Here is a 27,989-nt window from a genome sequence, read left to right as displayed (position 1 = left end):
AAGAACGACTTAGACACACATTAAAAAAAATAACAAATCAAATATCAAGAGAATATTTCTAAGAGTTCTTTGACTTACCGGAAAGAACAACTTAGATACAAATACAAGAAAAATAAACAATCAGAAAATAGTCAAATAAAATATAAAATAATCATACATGAACTAATATAAAAATCAAAGTTATATTCTAACCTGAAAAGGTCTGAATAAACAATGCTAAAATGAAAATGGTAAATAGGAATCAAGAAATAAAAACAATAGCTCAGTTGATACAATATTAGCACCGACTAGGTCTATAGTAGAAGAGGCAAGCTCGACTGACCGATGAGAGAAAATCTACCTGCTTTTATGTAAAACAAATCCTTTGTTTTACGTAGCAAAATGGAATTTCCCTGCATCGAGTCAATTAGAAATTTGGTTTTGGCCAAACTTGGAATTCCCAAGTATTTTGACCAATATCCAAATTCCTTGATGCTTCCGGCACGACAAACTACCCTATATTATTTATAAGTAAAAACTGACGTTTAATCTTTTGCTAATTTTTTTTTATTACATATTTTCATCACCAAATGTATCAAAAGTAGTTGTTAGAGACATTTATCAACGAATGTTATTATAAAATCATTAGTTACCTGGTGGATATGTTTAGAATTCATAACATTTTTTTACGTAGGCGATCAAAAGTAAACGCCTAAGTATAAACTCAGAGGATCAGTGAGCTGAGTTCTCTTTTACTAGTAATTTTGATACCAGCAGCAGTGTGTAAGTTTCACAAGTACCAATCAAGAAAAATAAGATTATTTACAACAATAACCATTTGTAACATTACTTCTCTTCCGTGTTAGCTCTAAAAATGTCACACAAACATCTCACTTAAAGATGTACATCACTAACATCACCTTTACCGAAAACCTAAAGAATTTTCCACAAATTGTTGCACCGGCGAATGCGTGAATAATTTTAGTATTTGATTGTATATAACTCTAGTTAAGTAACTGTATTTCTTTTATTTTTTATAGTATGCCGACCCCAAATAGGGGTAAAAAAAGTGAACTAATGTATGTATGCGTAGTAGGCTGCGTTATTTTACTAATGCTGTACAAAATACGATAGAGATTTTGGACTGTTATAATATATACATTCATGTGCGGTGTTCAGGTTGTCAATAGTTTTCTATTTTACGTTAATAGAGATGTATACGATGCTAAGACATCAGAAAATACATAATTTTTTTATATAACAAAAAAAGTGTCGAGAAAAAATAGATTCATTTGATAGGCAGAAATCCTACATAAAAAAAACAGAAAGATTTATACTAATCTTTTTATAGCATTCATTACACGTCATTGATCAACTATTGGGATAACCCCACTTCCCTCCACATTTTAAAGTGCCATGTCTGCCGTCGACTCCTACTATGCTGCCGTTTACATTGTATTATATACATACTTAATAAAGTCCAGTTTTTTTGTCAAGAATGTCGTTTTCTAATGAAATAGTACATAATATCATTAAAAAAAATTAATTTGCTAAAAAATTTAAATATTTTAAATGTGGTGTAATTGGATGCAGCAGTTAAAGTCGTATAAATAAAGGCCATTACATTCAATTGTTTACCTGCTCAAAAAAAGGTTCAGAGTTTTTATTATTTTGATAATTAAAAGACAGTTGATCAATTGAATGGCTGGAAAAATGTATTAAATTTAAAATATATTTATCTATTTAAGAGTGTCATCATCATCTTTGGCTCTACAACCCTGTGTGGGTCTTGGCCTGTTCAAGAATTAGTCTTCATTCCCCCCTATCTTTCGCCCTGGATTTCCAATTTCTGACCCCTAGATTCCTCAAGTCATCTTCGACTTGAGTTTTAAATCTAGATCTTGGCCTGCCTCTCTTCCTGGTTCCTACTGGCTCTTGATATAATATCTGTCTTTGTTGGTCTCCAGTGTCCATTCTTTCAAGGTGTCCTAGCCACCTTAGTCTATTAATTTTAATAGACCGGACGATGTTGCAAAATTGTAGCGCCTGCGCCATATCCTGCTTTCTTTTACTCCTCCGTATATGTGCCTAAGTATTCTTCTTTCAAAGAGGCCTAACAGTTCTTCGTCGCTTTTTACCATAGTCCATGTCTCTGACGCGTATGTCAGGACAGGTTTAATAAGAGTTTCATATAGTAGTATCATGGTTTTTCTGTTAATTATGTGTGATGTTAAGAGCTGGTTTAGTCCAAAGTAAGCTCTGTTCGCCGGGTATATTCTTCTCTTAATTTCTACGCTTACTAGGTTGCTGTTATTTAGTTGTGTTCCAAGATATATAAACTCCGAGACCCCTTCGAATGTGTGTGCTTCAGTCACCAGATCTTGTGGTGCCGCTAGTTGTATGCTGTTTGTGACCTTCATGTATTTTGTTTTGGATACATTGACCTGCAGTCCCATTGTCTTCGCGGCTTTTTCTGTTTCAAAAGCCTGTACCAGGTCTCTTTTTGTCCGTGTTACTATGTCAATGTCATCTGCGTAGGCCAATATCTGTACACTTCTATTGATGATCGTACCTCTGGTTGTTATGCCCGATTTCTCTATGGCTCTTTCTAGCGCGATGTTAAACAATAGGCACCATAGACTGTCTCCCTAGCGTAATCCAGTATGTGTTTGAAAAGACCTTGACACTCTGTTTTGTATCTTGACTTTGCACTCAACTTTCGAAAGAGTTGTCTTTACCAATGTTATTAGATGCGACAGAATATCTAGTTTTGCCATGGCATTATAAAGTGCTCTTCTGTCTACACTGTCATAAGCGCTTTTAAAAATCTATGAAGAGGTGGTGGGTATCGATTCCATATTCATATGTGATTTCTAAGGTTTAATTTGAGAAGGAAAATCTGATCAATTGTTGACCTTTCTTTTCGGAATCCACATTGGTATTTGCCTATTTTTTCCTCAGTATATACTAGTAAACGATCATAAAGTATATAAGCCAGTACTTTGTAAGCCGGATTTAAGAGGTTAATGTCTCGATAGTTGTCACATATTAGTGGATCCCCTTTCTTGTGAGTAGGTATTATAATACCTACATTCTAACTATCTGGGAGTTTTCCTTCTCTCCAAATGAATGCAACAAGTTTTATTATGTATTTTTTTAAGCGCGTTTGCTCCATACTTGAACAGGTCAGGGGGTATACCATCTTCTCCAGGGGATTTGTTGTTTTTTAACCTTTTTATTGCCTTCGCAACTTCTTCTTCTGTTGGTATATTATTTTTCTCCCTCTCATCGTCTACGTCTCCACTGTGTTCATTTATGTCAGTCACTTTTCGGTTGCCTCTATTTAATTTCTTAACAAAATTCTCCGCCCATCTCTCAACTATTTGATCCGGCTCATTGATAATTTCGGCTTCCTTACTTTTTATTATGGTCATTCTAGGTTTAAATTCTTTTCTGTTGTGGTTCACATTTTTATAAAATTTTCGCGCTTCGCTTTGTGAATTGAGCCTACATTTTATATTTCTTTTTCTCGTATATTTTTACCAACCACGTAACTTCTTGAAGCGCTATGATGTCTATATTATATTTATCCAGGATGTAAAGGAGTTCTCGCAATGCTCCAGTTCTATATAAGGATCTCACGTTCCACGTACTTAATTGTAACTCTTTGTCCTTTTTCTCGCCAAGTCGTCGTCTAGATTTCAGTCCGGAAACTTTATTTTGATTTCTCGTAACCTGTTGTTTTTTACGGTGTCGGGTATTAACCCTACGCCCAACCCCCAACCTGAAGGACCAGTTCACCCGCTCTCGTCCGTTTTCGACCCAACTTTCCACCCAGGTTGGATACTGGATCTCCAGTTGGGTTGCTTGATTTAACAGGGGACACCAGCGTGAAGGTGAGAGTCGGATTTGAGTAGAAGAGGCTAAGTGGAGTAAACTGGAAGCAACTCCATGTTTTCGCATTCTACCCCTTTGCCCCATAACACAAGAGTTTATTGAGTACTTATTAATAGATTTACAAAATCCATTTTTTCAAAATATAAATACAAACAAATAAAGCAAACACACACAAAGTTAAAAGTTAGAATATTATTAATTATAATAGTATATAATGGCAGAGTGGAAGACTAAAATTCACTTTCAAATACCTGGTGAAACCAATATCTAATCTGAAGATATCCAAATTAACCGGGGCCATTTCCAGGGGGACTCGTTGAGTCCACTTTGGTTCTGCCTAGCGATGAACCCACTATCTCAGCTGCTGAACTCCACTGCCTCAGGATTTAGCATCAAAAATAACACTACTGTTTTGGCGAAGCTTAATCATCTGTTGTATATGGATGATTTAAAAAGCATGGCTTCCACTCGAACCCACCTAGATCAAATACTAAAAACTGTAAACACTTTCTCAAATGATATCAGTATGCATTTTGGACTAGACAAGTGCCGTATACTAAATATAGTCAGAGGAAAGGTTCAGCCCGGAGGGATCTATATGAAAGATGACCAAAACATCAAGACAATGGGTGAAAATGATATGTACAAATATCTCGGAATAAAGCAAGTGCGGAAAATTGACCATAAACAAATGAAAACCGAACTAACTTCCGAGTTCGTACGAAAAGTAAGATAACTAAATTGGTCATATCTTAATAGTAAAAGTTTGTTTAAGGCATTAAATAAGTACGCCTGTTTTACGAGAGTCTTTAGCGGAAAGTAAAAACACTTCTCACAAAGGCGCAAAAACACCATCCGCGCAGTGCAGTAGAGGGAACAACATTACCGCGATATCAAGGGAGAAGAGGACTTCTAGACATAGGTGAACAACTGAATAAACAGTTTGCTAATTTAAGAACTTATTTTCAGGTGCAGGCTGAGACATCTACCTTACATCGAGCAATTTGCGCAGTAGATGATACAACGCCGCTTAAACTAAGGGAACAAGAAATGCGCATAAACCTGACTAAGCAAGAAAAAATGCGCACCTGGATGAGTAAACTTCTGCATGGGCGACATCTCAATGAGATCAGTCAAGAATATGTCGACAATACAGCGTCGAACTATTGGTTGACATCAGGAAAGATGTTTCCCGAGACTGAGGGTTTCCTACTTGCCATTCAGGATCAGGTTATTCCAACTAAAAATTACCTGAAATATATTGTTAAAGATCCTCAAGTCCAAAATGACAAATGCCGATATGGATGCCAAGCACAAAAAAATCATCCAACGTCTTACTGTCGTCTCGGGGTAATTAATAATGTCTATACACCTTCTGATCCTCGGACGCTCTGTAGAGGATTTTGAATAACACTGTCGAATGCTCCTCTACCCAAGTTCATTTACTGGGTATGGACTTGTAAAAATGTTTAGCTTCGGTGTCTTAGCTTAAAAAAGGCAAGATATTTCTTACATGACAAATTCTTCGTCGAAAAAAAAACATCAAGTTGAAAAATAACTCTTAGCCACAGAGTATGGAAAATTGCAGGAAGCAGCGCCCCCAGAGCACTAAGCTCTAGGAGAGATCGTGAGGGACTAACTTGGTTGACCTGAAAATCGTCAATATTTTAATGCGCTGTTTGAGTGATAAATAGATTTCCAGGTCAAGCCAGTCGAGCCAATGGGAAAATTCGAGGCGGGGCGATGCACCGCGGAGTGCGTACTAGTCCGCAGACTATCACGCTCGAAGATATTACCAGGCTACCAGGCCACCAGGCTGCCAGGCCTTTGTCGGAACTGATTATAAAGAATGCTATGACTCAGTAGGAAAGATTATTCACCAAGAAATAGCTGACAAACTGGGACTTCTCCAAACCGACCATCTTCCATATTAACAATACGTCTCTGACAGAAAACTTAAAAATGACAACTACAAGCTATACTGGGACCGCACTGTGCTCACAAACTAACCAGTGGCACATAATAGACCGGATCTGATACTAGGTAATAAACTTACTAGCAAACACTTATTGATGTGGCTGTACCTAATACCAATAATTTGCGTGTTCCAGTATCTGGATACGTGAAAGTATCCAGATACCTATTATTCTATCTACTACTGGTGTTATTCCCAAAAACCTTCTAGAGAACATAAAACAACTAGGTCTAAATGAACATCTCTATAAGATGTTCTATAAGACGTCCAGATGTATACAAAAATTTTTGGGAGATCCTCCAGCATACCAAGTCAGCTAGAGCTTGATAACATGGAAAGAGTCCCACCAGAGCTCAATCGTTTTGATACCGTAGGTATCTGGGAAAAGTGAATTTTCCCCTTAGAGCGAGTGTGAACCATATGGCTAAATCTGGATAAACAATATTATGTATCATGTTCACCTGTGTTGCTATGCGTAAAATGTCCAAGCTACAGCAGAAAATTACATAAAATTTTATTTACGGTTCTCTCATATTATGAAGTTCTTTCAGTTAATCCAAATTAAACTTTTAGCTTTGTGTGTATATTTATATTTAAAAAAATGGATTTTGTAAATCTGTTTTTAAGTACTCAATAAACTCTTGTATTAGTATGAATACGTTTTAAATTTAATACAGTTTTCCAGCCTTCTAATTGATTAACTGTCTTTAAATTGTCAAAATAATCAGTTAAAACCACTGAACTTTTTTTGGATCAGGTAAATGATTTGATGGAATATAGGACTTTATTTACATTTAAAATATTTAAATTTTAGAGCAAGTTGATATTTTCATTGATATTATGTACTATTTCATTGGAAAACAACATTCTTGGGGGAAAACCTAAACTTTTCTATATAATACGATGTAAATTGCAGCAGAGTAGGACTCGACGGCAGACATGACACTTTGGTAATGTGGTACAAGTACGGGTTATCTCAATAGGCTACATAACGAAGATGTCACGTTCTGTTGTAGTTTTTATTCATAATGAACTAAATTGCTTATCCTATCCTACTCCGTTAACCGTGTATTTTATTGGTCTTTATAGATTGGGAAGAATACTTTTGTAAAAGAAAAATCAATACAGGCGACAAATAATTTTTTGTATCTCTTATTTGTCTTATCATTCATAAAAGGTATCCTCCTCATTCCTTGAGCCTTTTTATCAAACAGATTTCTTTTTAGTTTAACTAGGAGGTTAGGTACCTCCATATTTACCATTATACTGCAGAGGAGATCTCATTTTACTGAATTGAATCGTCTTTATGTAATCTAAGCAACAAAACAGCATTGGTATATTGTGTTCAATTGTATTTTCTACTATAGTCTTGCAAATATTTAATGAAATTAGTCATCTAAAATCTCGCGCCTTAAGTGGTGAAATGTAGTCGAAATCACGTGCCCATCATGAATTCTAGGAAATTTTGAATTTAATCATTGGCCAAGCGTAAGAAAATATGTTGTTAAGCACTTTTCATTGTAACAATATATTTATGCTTATAATAATAAAAATAATACATAGTTTGGTCATTAATGACGTGTAATGGGGTGTTTTATTTCCAAATGTCATTTTTTTATCTGTTTGTGATTGTTATCGCCATGATACAGTTTAACGGGTATTTTTAAGTAGCTCCAAATACGGTTATCAGACCCACAATGTAGAAAATCTCAATAGTTTTCCCTATAACTGAATGAGCTAATAGACAAGAACCGAGGAACTGCTGAAGGAAGTTGGTATGGTGATTTAGACGGCCGACTGAATATTAGAGGGACGGTTCAGTTCGAAGCCAGTTATTTAAGTGTTCTCATGACATTTTTAAGACTACAAGAAGAATATCAATGTAGTAATGAGATAAATCATTCTATTATGACTTAAATGAGACATGTTCAAAACTGGAGAGTATGAAAAATTGGGCTTGTCTGGTTGTAGATTTAAACGAAAAGTAGAAAAATCTAGACCATTTAGACGATAATTAACGTATTTTAAGAGGTCTGATAGCAATTTTATACATAAAACGTTAACCTTTGTGAGGTTTTATAAAATCATGTGAATTTAGTCAATTTAGAGTCAATTTACATAGATATAGTAAGTATCATCTTTGGTTTTGTTATGCTCAAATTATATTAAAAAATTAGACACAATAATATTACAGATATTACAGAAAACTTTTATCTATTTTTAGTACAAACGTGTCTTAAATGCTACCAATTTGTTTTAAGTAGTTAGAAATATGATTTTAGTAACTAGAATTTGTTTTAAAAGGTATTATAAAGATATTATAAATATGTCTAAAGGTGGCCGCACACAGAAAGAGCAAAACTGTTTTAGTCAAAAACGTTTTTGACTAAACGAGTCCGATGCTGATGTTTCCATATAAATGAAATGAGCTGACGCACACTAATTACTCGTGTGTCTAAAGCATATTTAGGCTCATTTAGTTTCAGTCAGACTGATTGATGTTGATTACCGGATCGTCGTTTTGTGTCAAAACATTTTAATGTACGCAGGCGCAACGTGTTTTTGGAATTCCCTTCTTGAAACCCCTCGAGTAGTCAACAAGAAGCACATGTGGAAACAGCGATATTTTGCTTGTTTATATTGTGTGTATCATGGAAGTGGACGCAGAAAAATTAATTGTACTGATTGAGGCCAGATTCTTTTCTCATTTATAGGATGCACCCAAAATTGTCTTTTATTTTGTGTTTTTTCGTCCTGTAGGAGGAACCACTGCCAGAAAACTAGTGCAATTTCGTCGCTATCTGTCGACATCTTTAATAAAACTGATTGCAGTATGGTTTGTGCAAACATTTTGTTTCTCTTGAAAACAAAATGTTTCTTGTAGAAACAAAAACGTTTTCGTTTCAAACAAAAACGTTTTTGACTAAAACAGTTTTGCTGTTTCTGTGTGCGGCCACCCTTAGACACTATAACTGTTCTAACCTAGGGGACCAATATGGTCCTATAAGGCTAAGAGCATATCTTAAATGACTAAAATAGTCAAAAGATACTCTTCATGAACAGTTATAACCTAATTAAGAAAAACAACTTAATAGATCAGGGCTTCCCAAACTGTGCGTAATTATCTAAAATTATCAAAAAATCGGATAATTATCCGGACATTGGCAACACTGGAGTCAAGTGAGCGCCGGGCGCATTGTTATTTAGTCAAGCTTTTGATTTGTTTTATTACTTACGAGGAGTTTTTTGCTATCAACAATGGATACTTATATTCAAAAGAATAGAAAACGAAGTGAAGAATCTGGCGAGAGCAGTAATGTTAATTTAAATAAAAAGAAGAAATATAGGAAATATGACGACCAATATTTTAATTTTGGATTTACTTCCGTTACTAAAGGGAATTTAGAACTTCCACAATGTGTTTGTCACAAAGTGTTGGCGGCTGAAAGTATGCTTCCTAATAAACTAAAACGGCATTTGGAATCAACTCACAGTAATTTACAAGGTAAGCCAAGAGACTTTTTTGTAAGAAAATTGCCAAAGCTAAAACATCAGACCACGGCTTTGGTTTCAAGAGCACAAGAGCATCAATTCCTACCAAAGCATTGCTCGCCTCTTACATGGTAGCTGACCGTGTTGCCAAATGTAAAAAAACCACATACGATCGCTGAGGAACTGATCTTACCTGCAGTGGTTGATATGGTAACAGTGATGATTGGAGAATCGGCAGCTAAAGAAATAAAAAATGTACCCCGTTCAAACAATGCGGTTAGTGACCGTATTCACGACATGGCAGAAGATAATAATGAGCAAATTGTGGGAAAACTTTCAGGTTTATTTGCAATTCAACTATAGTGTATTTTTATGTATGAGAGAGTAATAAAACAATAAATTATGTATGCAAATCCCTAAACTGTTGATACGGGTGACTCAATGAAAAACAGATATTTGTCAACAAGTTTACAAAAGTATATAGGAAAACAATTTTAAATTGACTATGACCACCAGGTATAAAGGTTGGAGCAGAATAGAATACAATAGTTGTGAGGATTACTAATCCCTAAATAAGGTTGCCAGTGTCGGAGTGATGGAGGTTAACAGGTACTAATGAATTTGCAAGAAATGTAAGATGTTTATTTTATTGGTTATATATAACCAATAAAAGTTAAATAAGTACCTACCTATTTGCAAAATAAAGTTTAATTCTTTAGATAAAATAAAACGTTTTATTTTATCTGAAATGAGTGCATTCCACGAAGTAAGGGTTTCAACAATCAAACATTTAATTCTTTAATTCCAGGAATCTACGACAGTAATTGACTAGATAATTACCTTCTAAACTTATTCCACAGAAAATGTGATAGTGGGTTTTTCCATTTTGTAGGAAGGTCCAAGTGGCGTATTCAAAATTCTTAACAGTTCACTAAAAGTAGGTACTTCAGTTGCAAGGTGCAGTTTATTGTGTATACTAGTGTTATGGAAAATTTGGAAGTGCCGTGTAAACGCCGAAAAATTGGTCCTTTAACAGTTAATGAAAAAACATTAATATTTAATTGTTTTAAATCATTTACAGACAAACGTTTATGTGAAAGTGTTGATGAGACCGTTGAGTTAGTTAGCAGTACACTTGGTGTTGGGAAATCTACGATTTACAGAGTTATTAAAGAAGAGAAATGTGGTAGTTTTCAAATGCCACGTAATGCTCCAGGGAAACCAAAATTTCAAATAGAATATCATTTTAAAGAAGGACTTCGACGGAAAGTGCATGAATTCTTCTTTAGACAAGAATTTCCAACATTGGATAAAGTTCTTGTCTCAGTTCGAGATGATAAGGATTACCCAGAAATGAGTCGAAGTACGTTATGGAAACTTTTAAAAGAAATAGGCTTCCGCTGGAAAAAGAATCCCAGAAAGTCTATTTTATTAGAAAGAAGCGATATTGTCATATGGAGAAGACATTTTCTAAGAACCATAAAGGAAATGAGAAACCAAAAAAGAAAAATATTTTATCTTGATGAAACATGGATCAACGAGGGTCATACACCAAATAAATTTTGGCAGGATGAAACTGTTACAAGTCAAAGGCACGCTTTTGTAAATAACTTATCTACTGGTTTAAACCCACCATCAGGAAAGGGACGCAGGCTGATAATAGTACACATTGGCAGTTCAGACGGTTTTGTTGAAGGTGGTTTATTAACTTTTGAATCAACTCGTACCGGTGACTACCATGAAGACATGAACGCTGATGTCTTTCAAGAATGGTTCAAACAAATGATAGATCTTCTTCCTAAGAACTGTGTAATAGTAATGGATAATGCAAGTTATCACTCCAGACTTATCTTATAGAAGGACTGCCCACAACCAAGTGGTTAAAAAAAGACTTGCAGAATTGGCTGAGTTCAAAAAATATTACGTACCATCCCGGATCTATAAGAAAGGAACTTTATTCGTTGTGTACCCTTCATAAAGAAAAATTTAAAAAATACGAAATTGATGAAATTGCCAAAAATCGTGGAATGGCAGTACTTAGATCCCCACCATATTTTTTCATTGTGAAGTAAACCCGATTGAACTGGTATGGGCACAGATAAAGAGTGAAGTTTCAAGAAAAAATACCACTTTTAAAATTCATGATGTTAAACAGTTGTTTTTCCAGGCCGTAAATAATGTAAAACCTGAAAACTGGGAAAAGGCAGTAAATCACACTATTAAAGAAGAGGAAAAAATGTGGAAGCTGGACAATATTACTGATAAAATGATCGAGCCAGTTATTATAAATCTTGGTTCTGAAAGTTCATCTTCTGAATCTGATTTGGATTTGTAACAAGTAGCTGTAAGTTTTATATTAATATTTTTATTCATCTATTTAACATACCTTAGACGGTTTTAAAAACTCTTTTTCTCTTTTGTAATTTTTAAAAATTAAAAAAAATGTGAATTTTTTAAAACCCTTTTTAATGTAGGCCAGTCAGTTCTAATATAGTGTGTGATAAAAGAGGTCACTTTTGTTTACATACACATAACACTTTATAACACTGAAATAATTCATTTATTTTTTACAATTATTCAAAGTAATTTTTCAATTAATCTTGAGCACGCCCATGGAGTGGTCGGAGGTACCAGTTAAAATTATGCTAATTACTCTCTCGTTCATAAAAATAAACTATAGACGAGGCGACTGATAGTCATGATGATAATGCTCAATTGATATATTATATACGGTACATACAAGAAACAAATATATGTGAGGTTTGTTACTTTGCAGAAAAATATGTGAAAGTTGTAGATTTACTGATTTATTCGAGATTTTAAACTCATATATGACTGAAAATAACATTAACTGGGATAACTTTATAGGCGTGTGTACGGATGGTGCCCGAGCGATGTGTGGACAGTATGGAGGACTACAAGCTCTCATCAAAACCAAGGCTTCAAGTGTAAAATGGACACATTGTGTCTTACAAAGAGAGGCCTTAGCAGCAAAGAACATTATACCTGAATTAAGTGCATTAGAGAATTAAAACATGACCCATGAAATCAAGACTTTTCCATTAACTTTGTGAAGAAATGGGGGCCGAGAACCTTTTTAATTTATTACTGCAATTCTCGTTGGCTGTCGAAAGGCAATGACTCGCAAGTGTATACGAATTAAGAAAAAAAATTATACGTATTCACATGATAATGCGCAAAACTTTATTAATTCAAAGTTTATAATAAAATTAGCATACCTCTGTGACATTTAACAAATTAAATGATCTTAATAAGACTTTGCAGGGAAACAATACTCATATCCTGCAATTGGCAGATAAAATTACTGGGTTTAAGAAGAAGAGAAAATTAGAAGATCAAGAAATTGACTGTTTCCCTGCTTTACAAGGTATTCTTCAAGAAAAATCGATAGAAATCCTTTATCGCTCTTAAAAAAATATGTTTACACAACACATGTTATCATCGAGCGAACACTGACAAATATTTTCCCGAAGAAATGGAGCAATAACCCAATGACTGGGTCAGAAACCCTTTCCTGTCATCCACGCCATCGACACTTTCAACAGAGAAAGAAGAACAACTGACAGAATTGTCCTGTGATTCCAGCCTAAAGCTTCAATACCACAACGATAAACTGTTTGTGAATTGTGGAGCTCACTTTCTCATGAATATCATGTCACCAGCAATGCTGCATTAAAGGTTTTATTACCATTTGCAAATTCGTACTTAATCGAAACGGGCTTTTCTGCAGTTGCAGTAATTAAAAAAAAGTAAAGGTCAATTATAAACTTAGAAAAAGAAGAGAGAGTGGTAATTTCCAAACTGGAGCCCCGGTTTCATAAGCTGTGCTCAAAAAAGCAAGCACATCCCTTACATTCACCGGCCAGTTACATAAATAAATATCCCTTTTCATTTTTGTGCCTGTTTTGATTTTCTCGTTCTTAATTTCTAATAAAAATTATAAATGTTCAAACAGTGTTTTTGTTATAACTGTTACTAGGAAAGTACTAAAATTTATAAGTATTATTGGGAGTTGGGTTGAGGGGGCTTCGCAAAAAAATACCGAAGTCCCAAGGGCGTCACAGTACAAATAAGTTTGGGAAGCCCTGTAGTAGATTATAAATATATTTTAAAAATCTAAAATATTCCTTAAAAGACTAGTACCATCCTAAGAGACTTAAAATTCTTGTTAGGAGATTACAAAAGTGTCTAAAGTGCGTCTTAAAAGAGTAATATTGTCTTAAGAGACTAAGAACTTGTTCTAAAAGATTTAAAATATGTCTCATTAGACTATAAATGTACTTCAAGAGATAATTTGGTTCTTAAATGACTAGAATGGGCGAAAGAAATTAAGCACAATTCTTAAAAGATCAAAATTATTCTTAAGAGATTGTAAATATGTTTTAAGATATTTCAAATATTTTTAAGAGGCTAAAATACATCGACAAACACAAATATTGTCCTAAGAGACTAAAAACATAATTTATAAGATTAAAGTATGCCTAAGATGCTCAAATCAATATGAAAATAATACAGTTATAACTAATGAGAAATATGCTTTAAAAGACTTGTCTCTTAAGAGACTATAAACATATATTAAACTTCTATGACACTGCAACTCTTGTTAATTGAACAAGACAGAAGAAGACATGAAGAAAATTCTTTTAAGTCCGCTTTACATTTACGAGTACTCAGATCCGAGTAGCTCGGATTTGATTTACGAGTAGAACTGCGATCGTTTACATTAAATCCAAGCGATCAGAGTTGTTTTAAAGAGAATTTAAAAATGGCGCCATCAAGAAAGAGACGAGCTGCTGTTGCATTAGTGTTATTAAACATTTTAAAGGAGAAAAATAAATGTGGTAAGTGGTAATGGTCATGATATCCGCAATAGTCTAGTACGCCTTATTTCTTTTGATAATGTCCCGATACTCCTTCAGTTTCACATTCCATAAACATTCAAAACAAGGTAAAGATAGATAAATTGATCCATTTGATCTGCAGAAAATCTTAGTTCCGCCATTATTAATTTGGAATTTCCACCACTTTGACGTTCACTCGTACAGGAACTGACAGGAACTCGTACTGCTACTCGGTTTGCGTTCAACTTCAATCCGAGCTCGGATCCGAGTGACAAGAGGCTCCGAGTAGACGTTTATACTTCCGAGTTGCACTCCGAGTAGAGTAACTCGGATCCGAGTACTCGTAAATGTAATGCGGACTTTAAGATGATCTCCAGCTGTTTTTTATTTCGCAGTCGGTCAATTTAATTTGATAAAACTCAAATTTTAGATTATAAAACGCACAATAAATACCTTTTAGCTTCCATGTGATAAACTATACGTAATATTTGTATTTTCCATGTAAATCTTAACACAAATCTTAAAGAATTTGAGAGGTTTATTGGAAAATGCTTTTTAATTATATTTATAAAATACCTAGTGGTAGATCAAACATTTAAACCTAGTGTGAATTTAATAATTTTTTAATGCGTTATATGAAATATTAGCTACGTATGTATATAAGATAATAAATATGAAAAATAACGGCGGAAATAATGGTATCTGCTTCCGCCAATTTTGGCTGAAAAATATTGGCATGATCAGTAAAGAATGCAATTTAATATGCCTTGCAATATTATCCCGAAATTTATAATATTAAAAAAATGAATCATTTTAAAGTTCGCTATATTTCTTTAAGATTCCTTGGCAGATGCTCTTCTTTTACAATACAAATCTTCTTTTACTTTATTAATTCTCTTATTTTTTCTTCTCATACCTTCTTTCTGTGTACACTCTCCCTGTTTTCCATTACATTACATATACATTTAGATATAATAATGGTATGATCAAAGAAAACAGATAAATGTCATAGATATACTAAGAGAAAATCCTACAGAAAAGTACAAAAAACGAATAACCAGCAGACTAAATGAAGAACCAGAAACATCAGACCCAGTAAAAAAGTGGTAAAGCATAATAGAAGTAGTTTTAATCAATAATAAAGTAACCTTTACACAAAACAAAAGATTAGTGTGATGAAGAATTCCAAAAAGTAGCAGAAGCAATTAGAAAAATAAGAATCAAAAATTTACCAAATAATAGTAATAGTAGCAGTCAAGAATAACCTCCTGAGACCTGAGCTGATTCTTTTTGTTTTTTTTTTTTGATTAAATAGTAAAATTCGTATGATGTTGATTATAAAAACACATGTAAATTTTTCTAAATTTTTATTTTGTTGTTAAATATGAAAAAAATTATGTCCATTCAAAAGGACATCAGGATCGCATCAATACAAAATTATTATAAATGAAACTGTTTAAAGCAATTGTTATTTCCCGTTAAACATAAAAATATGTCACATGATTCACAATAAACTTTTGTTTTACCCTTGCAACCTGGAACAGAATTTTTTAACTCGGATGCCATTGCAGGAATGTGTTGTATCTTTCTTTTAGTAGAAGTTTGAAGTGATGGTCTAGGATTGGAACTGTTTCTAGTTACTAATGTTGAAGTGTTCCCAAAATCAGAATTTTCAGAAATGTTGTCTTTAAGGAGCAACTCGGAAACAGCTATTTTAAATTCCAGGAACTTCATAACGGTTTTATTAGCATCACCAAGTTGCTTATGGTCATCTCTGTATAGAATCCAAGAATTGGCAATCGCAAGATCAAATAAGTGAAAAATGGTTTTGACTGTCCATTTTTTACTTCTAGCTCCCATTCTATAATAACTTATCATCCTGTCAATTAAATCTATTCCCCCCATGCATTCATTATACTTTTTAACAATGTTTGGTCTAGGTACCTCAATATATCGGGAGTCCTTTTTTGACCACCGCTTACATTCATCTGAAGGTTCTATTCAATGCAGTTGACGCTAGCATAACTGATGTCATATCATACCATTGGACTATGTTAATTTTTCCATCAGCTCTTACATCCTGCTCAGATGAACCACGACCCAATCGAGTCATCACCTTATCCGATGTTACATGAACTGCTTTGGGTATTCTGGATCTCATTATTGTACCAGTTAAAAAAATATTTTTGTTTAACATGTACTCAAGTAAAGGTAAGGTGGTGAAATATCTATCGATGAACACATGTGTTCCTTCTAATAACGTTGTAGATAACTTAATAACTGCGGATGGACCAACACCTAACTTCTTAACATCATCATCATTCTGCAGAAATGTATTTTTCCTTTGATAAATATCGAAGTCTAATATTAATCCTTTGGGAGTGGCACAGACAAAATTTTTTAATCCTTCTGGGTTAGGTTTACCTCGAACAAATTGTTTCATGTTACACACGCCCGTAAAAGGTATCATTTGTTCGTCCACAGCAACCTCATTGTATCTTGGAAGTGTCAAGCAACCTCTTCGTATTCTGTCAACTAAAGGCCGGATCTTAAATAATTTGTCAGCATTTCTTTGATCTTGAGGCACATCAGCGTCAATAACTACTTTTAAGTTGCTCCTGATTTGAAAATATCTATCACGAGTCATGGCTTGTGCAATGCTGTTGACTTTTGTTGTCTTAGCCCAAAACATTCTAATTTGTGGATAATTCAGACAGGACATTAGAATAGATATTCCAAAAAATTTTTTCACCTCCGTTAGAGTAACGTTCAAAGGTTTTCCTTTTTCTTGCAAAAATTTAATATTGGTACAATTACAAATATTCTCAAAATCTGAATCATCAAACTACATACCGACATAGTTTTCAACTTTCCAATTTTGCCTCTCGTAGACTGTATCGACAATTCCAGTAAAGTCTATATGCTGAGGGACAAAAACACCCATTTTTTTCCATGTATTTCGGTTCTCCTTTTTTTTTCGTTCACTGAGTGGCACGTTATCTAATTCATCTTCGGGTGGCATTTCTGTATCTTGTTCATCATCTGTATGTTGGGCCGAATCTGATTGCTGAGGCTGATACGATTCTTCATTTGGATCAAAGCCGTCATCAGAGTTTTCAGAATCTGAAACGTCTATATCTGAATTTTCCAGGCATTCAAGAAGTCTTTCAATGTCAACTTCGGGTCTTAAATATTTTTTATTACCAAACACAGCTGAAACAAAAAAGTCTAATATAATATTTTATGTATGCCTAAGGACCTGACGTCCATAAAAAAGGACATCCCCGTTTTAGATAAAAAACAATTTAAAAATGGTTTGATAAGACAACTACATCGCATGAATGCATTTATAATATCCTAAGTTATTAGACTAAGCAACATTTAGGTTAATAATCTAATAAAATTAGCTACTTACCATCATTTGTTTTTCTATAACTGCCCGCCATTTTTGTCACTTGAGATTAACAGGTTAACTAAGTTATAATGTGGTCACAGTTATACGGCGCGCTGTTGTCAGGGTCACTTGTATATACACTACGATGGACCGTGGGACTCGGCGCTGTAAATTTAGTTCTTTCCAAAAATATACATAAAACGTAAATGTCCATTTAATTGGACATCAGGTCTCAGGAGGATATAGAGAACTAGCTGTACCTGCGCGAGTTTCTACGCCACTAGCTAAAATAAATTTAAAGGAAAGACAGACAAATATTCAATTCATTTTGAGTCATTATATTAACGTATATTTCGAAAAAAAAATGTGACATTGCAGCGTTTCGTTTCAATTCGATATTTGTTAAAGTGTTGTGGGATACACTATATTTCTTGTTTTTCCTTCTGCTGCGTATACGAAGAAATCAGAAGGATTTCCGACGCGTATGCAGGCCACATAGAGCTGCCCACGTAAAAAGCATGGATTCTCCAAATTTAGTCAACACACTTGCAACCATTGTCCTTGTGCTTTGTTGATAGTTATTGCAAAAGCGAGTCGCACCGGGAACTGTAAACTTTTGTGATATAGTTGCCAAAATAAGTGAAAGAAGAAAAGTCTTGCCTGTACCACCGGGCGCATCTATGAAAAATATTCCACCGCTTTGTTCTGTGATTTCACGCATAATTCTGTCATCTATAATGCTTTGTTCTGGTACCAATTGCGGAAGATTTATCTGAACAAACATCCCCAGTTCGTCAGAATCAGAGTGTTTCTCGTTACCAATCACGATCGAAAATGTCATTTTCTGGTCGGTTCGGAGCAAGCATTCCCAGTTACACCAGTGCCTTGTTAGCTATTGCCAAATATATGTCTTCATTCAAAATCAATGCCTAATTATACACGTTTGGTGTGAATTGAATGTCCGGATTTTGATTCGCAGCGCGCAATCGATGTAAAATATATTCACTCATGTAGTCCTTTCATTTTTCCCAAAGATCTTTTGGATTAGACGGGAAGCAGGTTGTCAATATTATGAAAAATAACGTGCGTGTTTTCTGTGGTCGAGCAGTATTTGATGCATCAGCGAGTACAGTGTCTCAATGTGAATCATTCTCAAGAAGATTTAGTTCATGTAAGTGGTGTACAACTGACCATTCTTCTTCTTCAAGTTCCGCTCCTATCGGAGATTGGAAATCATTCTGGCAATTATAATTTTGTTGATTACGCCCCTAAATAGTTCAATTGAACTGCATCCAAACCATTCACGGAGATTGCGTAGCCACGAGATTTTACGTCTTCCTACGCTTCTTCTGCCTTTGATTTTTCCCTGCATTATATTCCTTAGTAGTTCATATTTTTCACCTCTCATGATGTGCCCCAAGTATTCCAATTTCCTGATTTTTATGGAATTTAAAACTTCGCATTGTTTTCCTAGTTGTTCGAGAACTTGTTCGTTTGTTTTGCGATCCATCCATAATATTTTCAAAATACGTCGGTAACACCACATTTCGAATGCTTGTAGGTTTTTAATGTTGGATTTTTTAAGTGTTCAAGCTTCAACCCCATACAAAAGGGTAGAGAAAATATAACATCGAAGCATTCTTATTCGGAGCGATATATTGATATCGCGATTACAAAAAAGTTTTCTCATTCTATTACAAGTTGACCATGTAATTTCAATGCGGCATCTTATTTCTTTTGTCTGATCAGTATCTTCTGTGATCCATGCTCCAAGGTATTTGTACGAAGATATGTGTTTAATTTCTGTATTATCTAGTACTAGCTTAACTTTGATGTTTTGTGCTTTTGTAAATACCATGAACTTGGTTTTCTTTAATTTTATTTTTAGTCCATAATCGTTGCAATATATATTTAGTTGTTCAGCAAGGTGTTGCAGTTCTTCTAGTGTTCCTGCCAGGAGGACGGTGTCGTCAGCATATCTTATGTTATTAAGTGGCTCACCGTTTATTATAAGGCCCTCACTGACCTCGGCAAGTGCTAATTCTGAGATGGCTTCACTGTATAAATTGAATAACAAGGACCCCACGGCGAATCTGGATATCCTCGGTCAGTTCATTTTCAACTTTCACTTTTGCTGTTTGGTTCCAATAGAGGTTACATATGATTCTAATGTCTCTACTGTCTATGTTTTTATTTAATAAAATTTCTTTAAGCCGATTATGCTGCACTCTGTCAAATGCCTTCTCAAAATCAATGAAACAGTCATATACTTTCTGATTTATATCTAAGCATCTCTGCGAAAGAACACTTACTGCAAACAGTGCATCTCGTTTCCTAAATCCCATTTGTGTATTACTTATGCCTTCATCTAATTTCTTATGTATTCTATTGTGAATTACTTTTAAGAACAATTTCAAGACATGACTCATTAAGGCTATGGTGCGATTTTCATTGCACTCGTTTGCATTGGCTTTTTTGGGTAGCAGTATGAATGTTGATTGGAGCCATTCTTTAGGTATTATACCTGTTCTATATATGGTATTGAATAGATCTAAAAGAAGATCAATAGATTCATTATTCACAATTTTGAGTAATTCGATAGGAACTTCATCAGGCCCGGGAGATTTACCACCTTTAGCTTGTTTCATTGCATATTCAATTTCTTCTCGTATAATGGCAGGCCCAGTATCATCCTTAAATTCTTTTGGTGCTTCTGTTCTCTCTTTGTCTTCAAAAAGTTGTGCTATATATTGTGCCCATCTCTGCATTTTTTGGTTTATATCTGTTATAAGTGCACCACTTTCATCTCTTAGTTGCCTAGTTTGAAGTGTTTTTCTTATTCCTGTTAATTCTTTAATTCTTTTATGCATGTTAAAAAAGTCATATTTTTTCTCAATTTCTTCTAGTTCTTGGCACTGCTCATGTAACATTCTCTCCTTAGCTTCTTTTATTCTCTTTTTAATTAATCGATCAGTTTCATGATATTTAATTGGATTTTTTGTTTTGAATGATTTTCTTTCATTCATTAATAGTAGTATTTCTTTAGTCATCGTCTTTATGTTTTCTTTTCTTTGGTTTTAAGTTTTCATTTGCTGTTTTAATTATTGCTACTTTTATAATTTCCCATTTCTGATCAATGTTATAACTACTTTTATTCAATTCTTGGGCATTACGTAGATTTTCAGTAAGTAACTGACCATTGACAGTTCTTAAATCTTAGAAAGCTGACGGTCTCTATATGCAGAATTTTGGAATAAAGATCTATCTGAGAATAAAATAGAGTCTTTGCAAATAAATCATCCTGGTACAAAGTGCAGTTAAAGTTGTTGTAGGTGGAACCAATGCTGTTGCACGTACATTATCTGCGGTGAAGTGCACGCGCTCTCGATTCCCGAGATGTACCGCCAAGTGTACTATTACTGGGTTTCGTTCATGGATTGGAAATAATAAGATGTGCCATACTGCTTCATTGCTGGTAATATACCTTCCAAGTTGTTATTGGTTGATTTTATCGAGAGGTGCGGGCACATTCCTTACGCTGAAAACTGCCACACCTACGTTGTCATACCAACGATTATCTACTTTGACATCAACGTTTCGTACTTTCAGAACGATGGATTTGCCGCCATCCTCAACTGATCGTCGAAGATACAGTGGGTATCCGTCTATGGAAAAGAAGTAAAGGTAGATTAAGAAAAAGATCGTATATAAAGAACTATAAAAAAATACTATTGAGAACTGGAAAGAAACAGCATTGGACAGAAATCAGCCGAAGGAAATGATTAAAAAAGTATGGAAAGACTACAAGAAGACTATTAAATATGTTTTATATAATAACAACATGTTAATAGTAATTGTAATGGAAAATTTAAATTTTTCTGCCCTAGACCTTCAAACCCTGTTAGGATTTATAAATAAATACACCATAAAATAATCACAATAATATTACAAAAAAAGGTGTTTTATTTTATATACATAAATATAAGTGCAAGAATAAAAATCTGAAATACGTTTTGTACGAAAATACTTTGATTGATAGTTGATTTTAATTTTTAATTTCTTTAAGAACAACAAATTTCCGCACAATAACTGCCGAATTTATTGAAATAATTGTAAAAAAGTAGACACTTAGGGAGTTTTAGTCCGGTTTTAAATTGAAATAACAGTTTTAATGCTTGTATATTGCACAAAATGTGTGAGTAGTATTTAGTCTTTTGTTTATTACTCAACTTTTATCCCATTTTCTGTTATAATTTTGATCCAGAATTTGATCATAATCGGTGGTGGTCCCACTAATATTTACCATGGATAAATGTTTTAAACCTATAACTATACTAAAACAATACTTTTAAAAAAATTGAACTACAACTTTATCTGCCTAATTTACAGGCGAATACGATTTCATTCTTTGGTTTATCTAATAGAGTTATTCAACAATTTATAAAGATTTATAATAATTCTTAACAGTTTACCACGCGAAAAATTAGACTGATTTGTCTACTAAGCTGAAACTGGTTCCTAATTTGCCTAAAAACCATTCCAAAAATCCGATCAAAACTTCTAAACTATCAAAAATTTTTCGTTTATTAAAAATTTTAAATCATTTTGAAATTTTTTATCGCTGGTTTATGCCATTACGTTAAGGATTATCAGCTCTATCATAAAAATTGTGTTTTATTAATTTTATCTACAATTGCAGCTATTTTCCTAGTAAGCTAGTTTCAAATGCAGCGGCGAGAATTTCTCTGGACATTCTTGGGGCGTTTTTATTTGCTGCCGAACTATTTCTATAGGGTTTAGGTCTGGATAATATGGTGGAAGTATGGTATGGTATATATATATATATATATATATATATATATATATATATATATATATATATATATATATATATTCTGGGGGCTTGGGAGACTGAGACCTCGGAAGCCCTAAAGAAGACATCAAAGAGGATGACGAAAGCTCATCCTAATCGCTAATCGACGTGGTTCAACCCGGAAGACTGTTGAGTTAAATATTAATTCTTGTAATAATATTAATCTTAGCTCTACATAACAACCTTTAACTGTTTTTTTGCAATTTCTCAGAGATTCACATATCCGATTCCGCTACCAAAACTCTGTCAAAGGGCTTCAATTTTTTTCCATCCCAAAATAGAAAATTATTTGTCAAACTGAAAAAGCTATTTCTTATCGTTCTTCCGACCAAGTCGAAGTTGCCAGACAAGATGTCGTCAGAAGAATTCTTCATACTACCAAACCCCCACCGTCAAATATCAGTCAAAGACTCTTAATTTTATAATTTTATAACAACCCTGACATTGTCATTCTTTCGGCCGACAAAGGTAATGCAACCGTCATTCTCATCTCTTTTAATTATTTCAGCAAAATGTTCAAACTTCTTAATTCCACAGAATACACACGCATCCCAAACGATCCCACCAGCTATCTAGAAAAAACGACCAAATCCATCCTAAATAAGTCTACCTTAACTCCAGACATCAAAAAATCTCTTATAGCCAGAGAAAAATCATTCCGAATTCCAAGAATATACGGCCTTTCAAAAATTCATAAGCCCAACGTCCCCCTAAGATCCAGAAATTGGCAATACATCTCGCCTTATCCTTACAACCATTTTTTAAAAACTCTTTTTATTTCATTAATCTTCTGAAAAACATTTCTATTTCAGCATGTGATGTACTAGTTAGTTTTGACATTGTTTCTTTATTCACCAACCTTTCTACCGATGAAACCATTTCCATCTTGTACTCTAAACATCAAATCTCCCAAGATACATTATCTCTTATAAAACACTGCAAGTCTAATACATACTTTTCATTCCAAAATAATTTCTATCGTCAAATCAAAGGTGCTCCAATGGGATCCCCCCTCTCTCTCGTAAAAGCTAATATCTACATGAAACATTTCGAATTAACAGCCCTGATCTCATTAAATCTCAAACCCATCTGCTTTTTGCGGTACGTTGATGACACCTTTGTCATTTGGCCCCATGGTAAAGACACATTAGATCTTCCTCTCCCACCTGAATGGAATACATCATCATCATCATCATCATTCTGGATTTACAAACTCACATGTGTCCTAGCCTCCTCAAGAATTTCTCTCCAGTCGTCCCTATCCATCACCTTTCTCCGCCAAGCACGTATTCCCATGTTTGGAATACATCATGGGAATAGAATACATCTAAGTCTTTAATTCACGATGGAAATTGAGTCAAGCGTCTTTGCCATTCCTTAATGTTCTTATTCAGAAACATCCCACTCACAGTTTTTCCTATTCCGTGTACTGAAAACCCATCCATACAAACCGTTATCTCAATGCCCAATCACATCATCACCCCGCCCAACTTAATTCAGTTATCAACAGTCTTGTTTTCCATCCAGGCAAACATTCTTACAAAACGGTCACCACAAAACCCAAATCAATAGAAGCATTCAAAAACATATACACCCCATTCCATCCAACAAAGAAACCTTGCCGCCTGATCAACCCAAAATCTTTCTACTTAATGTAACTGATAAGATCAGTAGAACTTTTAACCCTCTAAACATTAAAACCATGTTCACTACTCACTCCAAGTTGTCCAATCTCGTCAGATCCGTAAAAGACCAAATCCCCAATGAAAATCATGGTGCCTACAAAATACCTGTTTCACTTGCCCACGTACCATAGGAGAGACAAACCGACGAATCCATAACCGTATTTACGAACATTCTATATATGTAAAATATTCCGATACTACTTCAGCCCTAGCCCATCATATTCAGACAGGCCACAAAATAGATTTCGAAAAAGTAAAAACTATCGCACCCATCCGCTTATGAAAATCGAGAAGTTGAAAAACGGCATAATAGACTAGGCGGGATCTGTAGAAATTCAGACCATAATGGACATTTTCCATAGGAAGCTATTTTTTTGCCGAAATCCCTTCAGGATGTGCCCAATATCGATAATCACGATATGCGCCAGTCGCAAACCCTGTGCTAAATTTTTTATTTAACAAAATCTGAAAACAATTGAAAATTTCTCATTTTTTTGCTTCTATTTTCGTTTATAATTCGGAAAATATTGATCCTAGAGAAAAAATTATAAGAAGTTAAAAGTTTCATTATTCAATTTTACACAATATTTCGTTAGCTAGAAATTGAAAATTTAATGTTTATTGTTGAAAAAATAGCAATAATTGGAAAAAAAAGTACAAAAAAATGAAGTTAATCCTTTAAATGTTTTCGACTTTCTAAACTTGACTTACAAGCTCCATATTCCGCCTAGAAAAACTTTTTAATATGTTTAAAACGTGTGCTAAATTTTGTTAAGATCTGTCGGATAGGTTTTGCATAATAATTTTGCAATCCAGCCTACTGGAAAAAATCGCAAATTTAAAAAAATTTATAGTAGGCCCTAAATAAGGCACTCAGATAGTTGCAAATTTTTTTACATATAAAGGAAGGCTCAAACTTTCAAACGCTTTTTGTAAAATTCAAATCGGTTCACTAGGAGAGCCTAGAAATTTTTTTAAAGTTTTAAACATTTTTTAGACTTATAAACAAATTGAATAACTTTACGAGCTTTAAACATATCCTTCCAAAAAAAGAAAAAGACTTTAAAAAAATTATTGAAGATTGAGTCAAAATAAAGTTTATTTATGAAAAAAAAAAATTTTATTTTTTATTTTTTTTTTTTCGTTCGCTTTTGTTTTAACAATTTAAATTATTTATTAACAATTAAACAAATAAATACATATTTGTTTACTAAAAGTAACAATTTACTTCAATGTATAAATTGCAAGCTCAAAAAAAAATGCATGAAGAAAAAATGCAATTACTTGTTTAACATACAATTGTTTATTGCAAATTTCCCAATTTGCAATTAAAAATGTTATGTGAAAATATGATATTTGAAATCCTTGTCGTCCGAGACATCGATTCAAAAAAAAAGAGCAAAATTGGTTAACAAGAAGCCAAGATAATGCAATTTTTAGCGCGCGCTATGATTTTGAACTCGCCGATTCACATTTCGAGTGAATGTCCCCCACCACCACCTCTCATGCATTCCGAGCGACAGTTTACGCGAAAACGGTTTTTTATTTGTCTTTTTTATGAATGTTGGCATGTACTTGAAAAAGTACTTGACAAAACGAGGGTACTTGTTTAAAAACGAGCCCTCTATCACTTATGGTTACACGGCAAATGTATGCCAACTTTGACCTTCAATATCTCGGCAACCAGTAATCCGAATGTATCTTTTTTTAAACAAGCGTCTTTTCATGTTCTTTAAGTGTATAAATTTTGAAATTGATATGTTTAAAGCTCGTAAAGTTATTCAATTTGTTTATAAGCCTAATATATATAAAAAATGTTTAAAACTTAAAAAAAAAATTTTGGCTTTCCTAGTGAACCGATTTGAATTTTACAAAAAGCGTTTGAAATATTAAGCCTTCCTTTATGTGTAAAAAAAATTGCAACTATCTGAAGGCCTTATCTAGGGCCTACTATAAATTTGAAAATTTGCGATTTTTTTCCAGTAGGCTGGATTGCAAAATTATTATGCAAAAACCTATCCGACCGATCTTAACAAAATTTAGCACACCTTTTAAACATATTAAAAGGTTTTTCTAGGCGGAATATGGAGCTTGTAAGTCAAGTTTAGAAAGTCGAAAACATTTAAAGGATTAACTTCATTTTTTTGTACTTTTTTTTCCATTTATTGCTATGTTTTCAACAATAAATATTAAATTTTCAATTTCTAGCTAACGAAATATTGTGTAAAATTGAATAACGAAACTTTTAACTTCTTATAATTTTTTCTCTAGGATCAATATTTTCCGAATTATAAACGAAAATAGGAGCAAAAAAATGAGAAATTTTTAATTGTTTTCAGATTTTGTTAAATAAAAAATTTAGCACAGGGTTTGCGAATGGCGCATATCGTGATTATCGATATTGGGCACATCCTGAAGGGATTACAGCAAAAAAATAGCTTCCTATGGAAAATGTCCAATCCAAAACAGATCCCGCCTAGACTATAACAGCTTAAACACGCGCGATGACGCTAAACGAGTACCGGCAACATGGCGACCGCTGCTTCAGCGATCCCCCGCCCCTGTCCATCCCGATCAGACCGTTTCCGCGCATACCGTTCCCACTTCAACTGAGAGTATAAAAGCAAAAGAACCATGGACTCAACTGTAATTACTGTTTTAATGATAAAACAATCTTTGCACAAGAAAATTTTATTTATTCTTCCCAAATTATTTAATACTGCAACGCCAGTGCAAGCTGTTACTATTGTCTACGTGATAAAATAATTCGTGAAACTGCCCGCTGCTGCATTTGAAACTAGCTGTACAGAGTGTTTTAAAAATCACCTAATTCAAAATCAGTCCTTAAACTGTTACCATGGATCTAAATATTAAACGAACTTATTATATTATTGTCTGGGTAGTTTACCCATAATAAGAAGCGTAATATATAGACACTCAAACCATTTTACATTGACATTTCCTCTATTTAAATAGTATACCTAGGATGTTATTATTATATAAATACTCTGTAAATAATTATTATTAATATTGTTGGCACATTTTAGTGCAATTTTGTACAATATATAAGGGTTAAATCATTCGAAACTTTTTGTAATTTTTTTATAAACAATACTTGAACACCGCGCAGTAGATTTTAGTGTTTGAAATTTTGAAATAATTAGAAAAAGATATATTTTTGAGTTTGTATTACGACAATAAATAAAGGTCCATTTTAGATATCCATAGGATAGTTTCATTTCCTTTTTGCAGAAAGATATCACTACACCCAAACACCACACGACACACCATAACACACCTCATGTTTGTTGCTTGTAGTAAGTTTATATTTGTGTTTTATGTATAATAATAGCAAAAAAACTATTGTTGTACGTCACACTTTGAGTGATGTCACAAATAATACCCCAACATTATAATAATCTAGTTTTTGTGATCTAAAATGTTTATATTTTTGTGAATGACATGTGACAGAGTGACTTATGACGTATAACGAAATTTGTTTTGCATTTACTCTATATGTGCATTTTACGATTTTTTGCATCTCATTTTCAAATCTCACACTATTCACATACGCATCACAATATCTATTGAATGAATGAGTTGAAAAACATTTGTCACAAGCTTTTTGAAGCACAAACAATCTGAATTGGTTCACTATAGAGATTCACTGTCATTTTATCGCTCACGAAATGTAAAATGTGTACATTCACATTGTGTCATTCATATTTAATACAGAGTGGAACAAATAAGTTTAATTTATACGGTTATGTTAATTTTAACAGTAATCGTAGAGGGTTTAGTATTGCGTGGTTTATCGCGGAGCTCTTAAAAG

The 27,989-nt window shown here is 33.7% G+C and overlaps 1 protein-coding gene across 2 annotated transcripts in view; it reads left to right on the top strand.

Annotated features, from left to right (window-relative positions):
• Positions 1-27,989, top strand: part of LOC140442989 (solute carrier family 35 member F3) — a 185,505-nt gene that overhangs the window by 119,988 nt on the left and 37,528 nt on the right. The window lies entirely within an intron of this gene.

Source organism: Diabrotica undecimpunctata, chromosome 6 (genome assembly GCF_040954645.1).
Source record: "Diabrotica undecimpunctata isolate CICGRU chromosome 6, icDiaUnde3, whole genome shotgun sequence".
Classification (NCBI taxonomy): domain Eukaryota; kingdom Metazoa; phylum Arthropoda; class Insecta; order Coleoptera; family Chrysomelidae; genus Diabrotica; species Diabrotica undecimpunctata.
This window is presented reverse-complemented; position numbering and strand designations above follow the sequence as displayed.